Here is a 6,776-nt window from a genome sequence, read left to right as displayed (position 1 = left end):
CTTTTGTATTATGGCAGTATCTCTGCCTGCTCTTATATTTAAAGATCTTTTTTGCATTTCCATTATAATCCCTTAGATTGAGTGTTTTGTAACTTGGCCACAAAAATTCACTGCAGGTAGAAGTTTTAAATTCAAGATATTATACTTGTCGTGGATTTTCTAGGCTATTAACAATTTTCATTTGTCCATTTGCAAGTTAATAGGACAATATAACACCTCGAAATGTCCTAGTTATAGATAATTGTTAATATTTTCCTGTTTAAGAGACTTTTCCCTCGAATTAAATTTAAAAAAGAAAAAAAAGATGATGTATTCTATTTTAAATCAAGTAATTTCAAGATTTTAGCGTTCATAATATAAAAAATTTAGAAAGAATCTCAATGAATTAAAGATTTTAATGATTTAGAATTACTGCATAAATCATTCAAATAGAAAACAGTGACAGACTTATTTTCAGTACTACAGCATCAATGAATTTTATAAAGGTAGAGAAAATAAGATTTCTGTAATTTGACAAATATATAATAATTATTCCAAACAGTCTTCTTTGTGTTGTGTCCAATTATGGAAATTTCCTTACATTTTGAGCAGAATGAAATTAACATTTTCGTCAATGTACAGTGAATGAAGGCCATCATTTCCCTTAGGATAAGTTCAAATGTCATATTGTGTCTAATCTGATTTCCATTTGGCTCTAAAGGAATGACAAAAGAGAAAGCATATTGTATTTATATATTGCTATAACGTATCAAACTCTGTCAACCTTCATAGTTTGCTTTCGTCTTAGCAATTTCTCCTATGAAATTTTCATAGGAAAATTAGTAAGAATAATGGGTTAAAATAAGTTTTGTTTGAATTATGTGCTTCTAATGATTTAATGTGCTTCTAATACTATAACACCATTACAAACCATGTCAATGATTGCCCGTTTCTAAAATTTAAGTAAAATATTAAATATTGGTGCTATGCTAGATATAGGGGATATGAACATCAATAAGCACTATCATATATTTTAATCAAGTTAAACACTATAGGAGTAAAAGTACAAATATTGATGAACCAGATAGTTTGAGAAATATTATATTTAAGAATATTCATTTGATTTTATAAAAACAGAGAAAGTTTTATCTAGTCTTGGGTCAGAAAATCTTATCAGAAAAATGTGTTTCTCTAAGACAGTAAGTGAGCCATTAAGGTGAGATAGATAGATAGATAGATAGATAGATAGATAGATAGATAGATAGACAGACAGATATGCCTTTTTTTGACATAAGGTTTATTTTTAGTTAACTATTTTGAAGCAAAGGCAGATATAAGAAAAATTTCAAAATACCATCTCATTTCTGCACAGTTAGGGCATCTTTTACATAGTCCTTAACCCCATTTTCTGGGGAAATAGAGGAGGGTCAGAAAAAAATATTGCTTCTAGGAGAAATGTACCTTTAGGGTACCATTTAAATGTTGGCCTTATTTTGAGGGTGGGGATCACTTCCTAGATGTGCTCAGATGGCTCAAGGGGTTACTTTTATTGATATGTTATCAATAACACTGAATAATTTAACACCTGGGCTGGAACATTCTTGGAGTCCTCTAGTGCTACACAAGGTTGTTCTAGGAAGCGGGTAGCATTAACAGGAATCGAACTTAGGTCCTCAAGCATGCAAGATAGGAGCCTCTGACCTCTGAACTGTCTTTTTTTTTCTTGAATTCAAAATAATCAATGCTACTTGGTCACATATTGAGTGAACTGATCTGGGATCTAACAAAAGGTGAAAGGGCATCTTTATACCATGAATACAGATGAACCAGATAAGAGAACAAGTACTAAAAAGTTAACTTGATTTCACAATAAAGAGGTAAAGAATAAAGTTAATCTTATAATATTGTTGGAAATTACTGAAGAATAAGTGGAAAGTGAGCAAATGGTAGATGGAGGGTCATGAAAGACAAAACAATTTTAGCTTGCTTTGTTTTGTATTTCCAGGAACAGCAAAGACACTATGAAAAAGTATAGATTAGCAGTGAGACAGTGATGGACTTCACCTAGAATGAATGAATTAAAAACATACATGATATAGGCATGAGCATAGGTTAAAAGTTTTCATAATGTATCATAATTATAACATATGGTTTGCATTTCTCAATATAAAAGAAAAGAAAAAAATTTTCTGAGTATGAAAAAATGGCAATTCATTTGCAAAATATTTCTAAAATACTAAAATTTCATAAAAGTATATTATAAATAGCAGGCATAATAAACAATAGCCAACAAGAAAGTGAAATCTAAGATAAATTCATAGCATCATTTGCAAAGTCCAGCAATTTAAAGATTAGATATATCTAACATAGTATTTTAGAGAGAATAATTTTAGGATTAAGTCTTTTTGGATGAAATAAACACAAAAGCAATTATTTAAAGCCATTGAGTACTTATGATCGTCAATTCGATGATGCTCAAAGTGAAAAATAAAATTAGAATTTCACTTTAAAAAACACAAATCTTAGGAGATTAAAGACTGATTCCTATACTCATAATGTGACATTAAATAAATTAGTGATGTAACAGGAAATGAAATTGTAATTCAATGCATAAAATTCAAAGTAAAGTTGCTTTTTTTATGTCAAAATAAAACTCAAGTATACAAAATTTGTGGAAAAGAAAAATAGTACAGAAATATACAAATAAGAGAGTTATTCCAATTTTATGGAGTATGTGTTTTTTTTCAACCAACGAATTTACACTTGTATTTATTCTGTACAGAAAATGTCTGTAATGTAAGAGGTCAAGAAATAATGGGAGCTCTGGTGCCATCTTGCCGTGCTCAGCAGTGATGAATCCTGGCTGGCAGGCACCACAACACTGGAGAATGCTCTTGGCCCCAAACTGAGCCGATATCACCGGGGTGCCCCATTTGGAGCAGGTGCAGTCTCCCTGCCTTCTCCAGATGGAATCCTGGTGAGCATGAGCTTCTACAAGCATGGCTGCGATGTATTTTGACCAGGACCTTCTGATATACAAAGTGAGCAATGGAAAATAGATGATCTGGCATCTGCCCCTAGAAGGCAGACTTGAATGGCGGTGGGAATATCCAAGCAAAATATAATGCACTAAACTACATAGAGAGTATCTGAACAATTGTCTTCTGTAGAAGCAGGATAAGAACTGAAATGGAAAAGGAGGGGGGAATAATGGGGATATTGGTGGTGGAAAGTTTGCACTAGTGGAGGAATGGGTGATTGATCATTGCATTGCTGAATATCAAACATGTGGCTTTTGGCAGAAATATGCCCGGACTATGCATTAGGTTTCCAGCACCAGACCACCCCAGGTGGGAATGAGTTTTGAGCCTTGGCCTGTTTCCCCTGGTGGCTCGGTCGCTGCTACCATCTTCCAGAGGCTTAGGGGCAGCCAGGGAGGGACCCGCAGTGACGAGAAAAAGTGGGGCCTCATGGGATGGGGTAGGAGATGGCCCTTTTCCTTGAGCCCCTACGAGACCCCCAGTTGCTGCCCATGAATGAGCCTTCAGGCTGCTGATCAAGCTGCTTATCGGCCATGGTCCCAGAGACTCACAGACAGAGCTCAGAATCCAGCAGCTTTGGGCAGAAATCCCTCCAGATTTAATTATTAAAACTTCAGAATTCCAAAATCCCATGGCCATTATCAAGGCTGCGCATCATCCTATGCAATTCATAATCAGCAATAGAAAACAAATTGTCTAATGTTGCCTATTCAGCAGATCTGAGTGTTGGGATAAAAATCCCAAATAATAATGGTGGGTTTGCTGTCGAAATATTGAATATAATCAAAGTAGAGAGAGAGCAATGTGGAAATTGTCTGCCGTACAGGGAGGGGGAGGAGACAGGATGGGGGATACTGGGTTTTTTGATGGTGGAAAATGCACTGGTGAAGGGACAGGTGTTTTATCATTGTATAACCAAGACTTAAACCAAAAACTTTGTAACTGCTCTCATGGTGTTTCAATTAAAAAAATAAAAAAAGAAATAATGGGAACATACAGTTTACATGATCTCATAAGTAGAAATAATTTTGCATATAATTGAATTACCATAATTTTACCTGTAATTTTCTTATAATCTATTAGTCATTGGTGTATGAATTAAGGTGAGCTTCTTTCCTTCTCTTAAGGGGACAGTTTATATGCAGCACAAAAAAATAATATATCACACCAATGAGAAAGAAACCATGTGATTCAGGGTTTTAAATGTTATCTTATTTTCCTGTAGGTATCAACAAGTGCTTTCTCAAACATCAATGTTTTTTATTGTTTATATACATTGACAAAATAAGTGGAGAGAAATACTCTCTAAAAAGCATTTTATAGAATATCCTTAGACATTTTGGAGAACATTTATAGAAAGGAGAACATCCTCCGAATTTTCTCATTTCCTGCTGGATCTGCCTTAGGGAAACAGATAATTATGATGATTAGTGGTACCATTATTAATTTAATTTATTCGGTGCTAATGGTACACTCAACACAAGAATAAATAACAATTTGTTGTGGTTCTGGAAATAATCACAATGGCTTCAGGACTGAGGTAGAACACAAGAACAAGAAGTGATATAAGAGAAGGGCAAGGTCACTACTCAGTGGCATTTTAGAAAAAGTAAATACTCCAGCCAACCTAACAAATTAGTGGGAGGTAAACAGAAAAAAAGGAAAGAAAACAAGTTCTGTAAGGAAAAGAAGAAATAACACAGGTGGTTATATGGAGCCAACTAGATATTCAAGGACATCATGACTTCAAATATACAGCTCCATACTCAAATCAAATTGCATAGTATCGACTCGTCACTGACTTAAAATGTATAGCTGCTACTATGAAAGTGGTCCATTTATTTATTGAATGACCCAGAAGTTCTCAGTGAGATTGCAGGAAAGTTTGACAACAAACCAACCATTATGGATGGGTGATAAGGGAAGTATGTGTGGTACAAGAGCAAGAAGACTTGACCAAATCTTAAGGGTCACAAAAACATCTAGGTGCATGATTTTGCCTTGTAGACTGGGATACAGGGGAAAATGGCTTAGGTAGAGAGAGTGAGTAGGATTAGAAAAAAAGTGAAAAAGGGCAGCAAAGAGGTGAGACTAGATAATGGAAATGCCTGGGATATAAAGTAATCATTTTGTCTCAATCTATTCCTGTAGTCCGTAAGCAATTTTAAATGCATCTTCTTTGTAGAACTCATTCATTATAAACTTGTGGATTTTTTTTGAAGAGTCTGTTAGTTATAAAGAATTGTAACCCTGATAAAACCTCACTATCCAGTGTTACCTGAAAAGTTAATGGATAACATGTTTATAATACCCATGAATGTCAAATGAAGTAAAATAGGAATATCTAAAAGTATGAATATCACTTATTCTTTCTATGAAGATAGGGTATAATTTCCATTATTTATCTGCCTAAAATGACTTTTGTAAATAAATAAGATTGTATCTTGGCTTATCTCAGACATGCTAAATTCCCAGCTATACTGAGTTATGTTGATTATCTTGATTTTCCAATGGGATACTTGTTAATCATTACAAAATAAGTTGAAGAATTCAGCATCAAAATTTCCTAAGGAGAGAAAAATGTACTAGAATGTTAAAATTTATGAATCAAGAGCTAGATACACCTAACTCATATATATACAAATATATATTTGTAGCTTTTAAATATACAAGTCATCAAAATATATTTACTTCATAAATTTAAGGACAGAGTAAAACAGCTCTCCTTTAAAAAGTAGAAAATGTTATGCTCACTTCAGCAGCACATATACTAAAATTGGAACGATACAGAGAAGATTAGCATGGCCCCTGCGCAAGAATAACACGCAAATTCGTGAAGCGTTCCATATTTTTTAAGTCTATAATTGTACCTCATGGTGTTTCACTAATAAAAAAATTTAAAAAAAGAAAGAAGACATAAATGCATATCTATTAAATCTATGGAATCAATAGAAAAAAAGTTGAAAATGCTCCAGGCCCCATACTGAGCTGATATCACTGGGACATCCCAGATGGGGTAGGTACTGTCTCCCCGCCTTCTCCAGATGGAATCCCGGTGACTGTGAGCTTCTAAAAGCATGGCTCTGGTATGTGGGGACCAGGACTATTTTTCGAACCATGCAGCCGCTTATGTGACATTTCCAGATATGCAAAGTGATCAATGGAATATAAATGATCTAACATTTGTCCCTGAAAGACAGGCTTGAATGATGTTGGGAAAATCTGAGAAAAATATAATGCCCGATTGAAATGTGTCTGGATTGTGCATTTAACTTTGGTGGTATCCCGCCCTGGGAGGGGAAGGTTGGCTGTTCCTCTGCCTATTCCCCACTGTGGCGGCAGCATGGTGGCCTCCATTTTTAGAGCCAAATGAACAGCCAGGTATGAGACTGCATTTGTGAAGCATGTGGGGCCTCGTGAGATGGGGAGTGGAATCGGCTCTGCTTTGCGCCATGACAATGCCCCGGGTTGCTATCCTCAAATGTCTTTTCTGGCTCTTGAATGACCATGATTCCAGAGGCACACAAACCAGTCTCAGAAACCAGGGGCCTTTGGCAGTAATCCCTCTAGGTTTATTACTAAAATATCAGAAATCCATGCGTGGCCGCTATTGCAACCACACGACATCATATGTTCTTCATAATCAGCAATAGAAAACAAATTATCTAATGATGTCATTTTGGCACGTTTGAATGTTGGGGAAAATTCCAAATAATAATGTTGAGTATTTTGTCATAATACTGAATATGATCAACA

At 35.0% G+C, this 6,776-nt stretch overlaps 1 non-coding gene across 1 annotated transcript; it reads left to right on the top strand.

The window, feature by feature from the left end:
• Positions 1-5,766: 5,766 nt before the first annotated feature.
• Positions 5,767-5,873, top strand: LOC130019450 (U6 spliceosomal RNA). Its single transcript, XR_008791779.1, has one exon. It is a non-coding gene; the product is annotated as a U6 spliceosomal RNA (small nuclear RNA).
• The last annotated feature ends 903 nt before the right edge of the window (positions 5,874-6,776 follow it).

Source organism: Sorex fumeus, unplaced genomic scaffold (assembly GCF_029834395.1).
Source record: "Sorex fumeus unplaced genomic scaffold, SorFum_2.1 ptg000008l, whole genome shotgun sequence".
Lineage (NCBI taxonomy): Eukaryota > Metazoa > Chordata > Mammalia > Eulipotyphla > Soricidae > Sorex > Sorex fumeus.
Note: the sequence above shows the minus strand (reverse complement) of the source record. Positions and strands in the feature narration are given on the sequence as shown.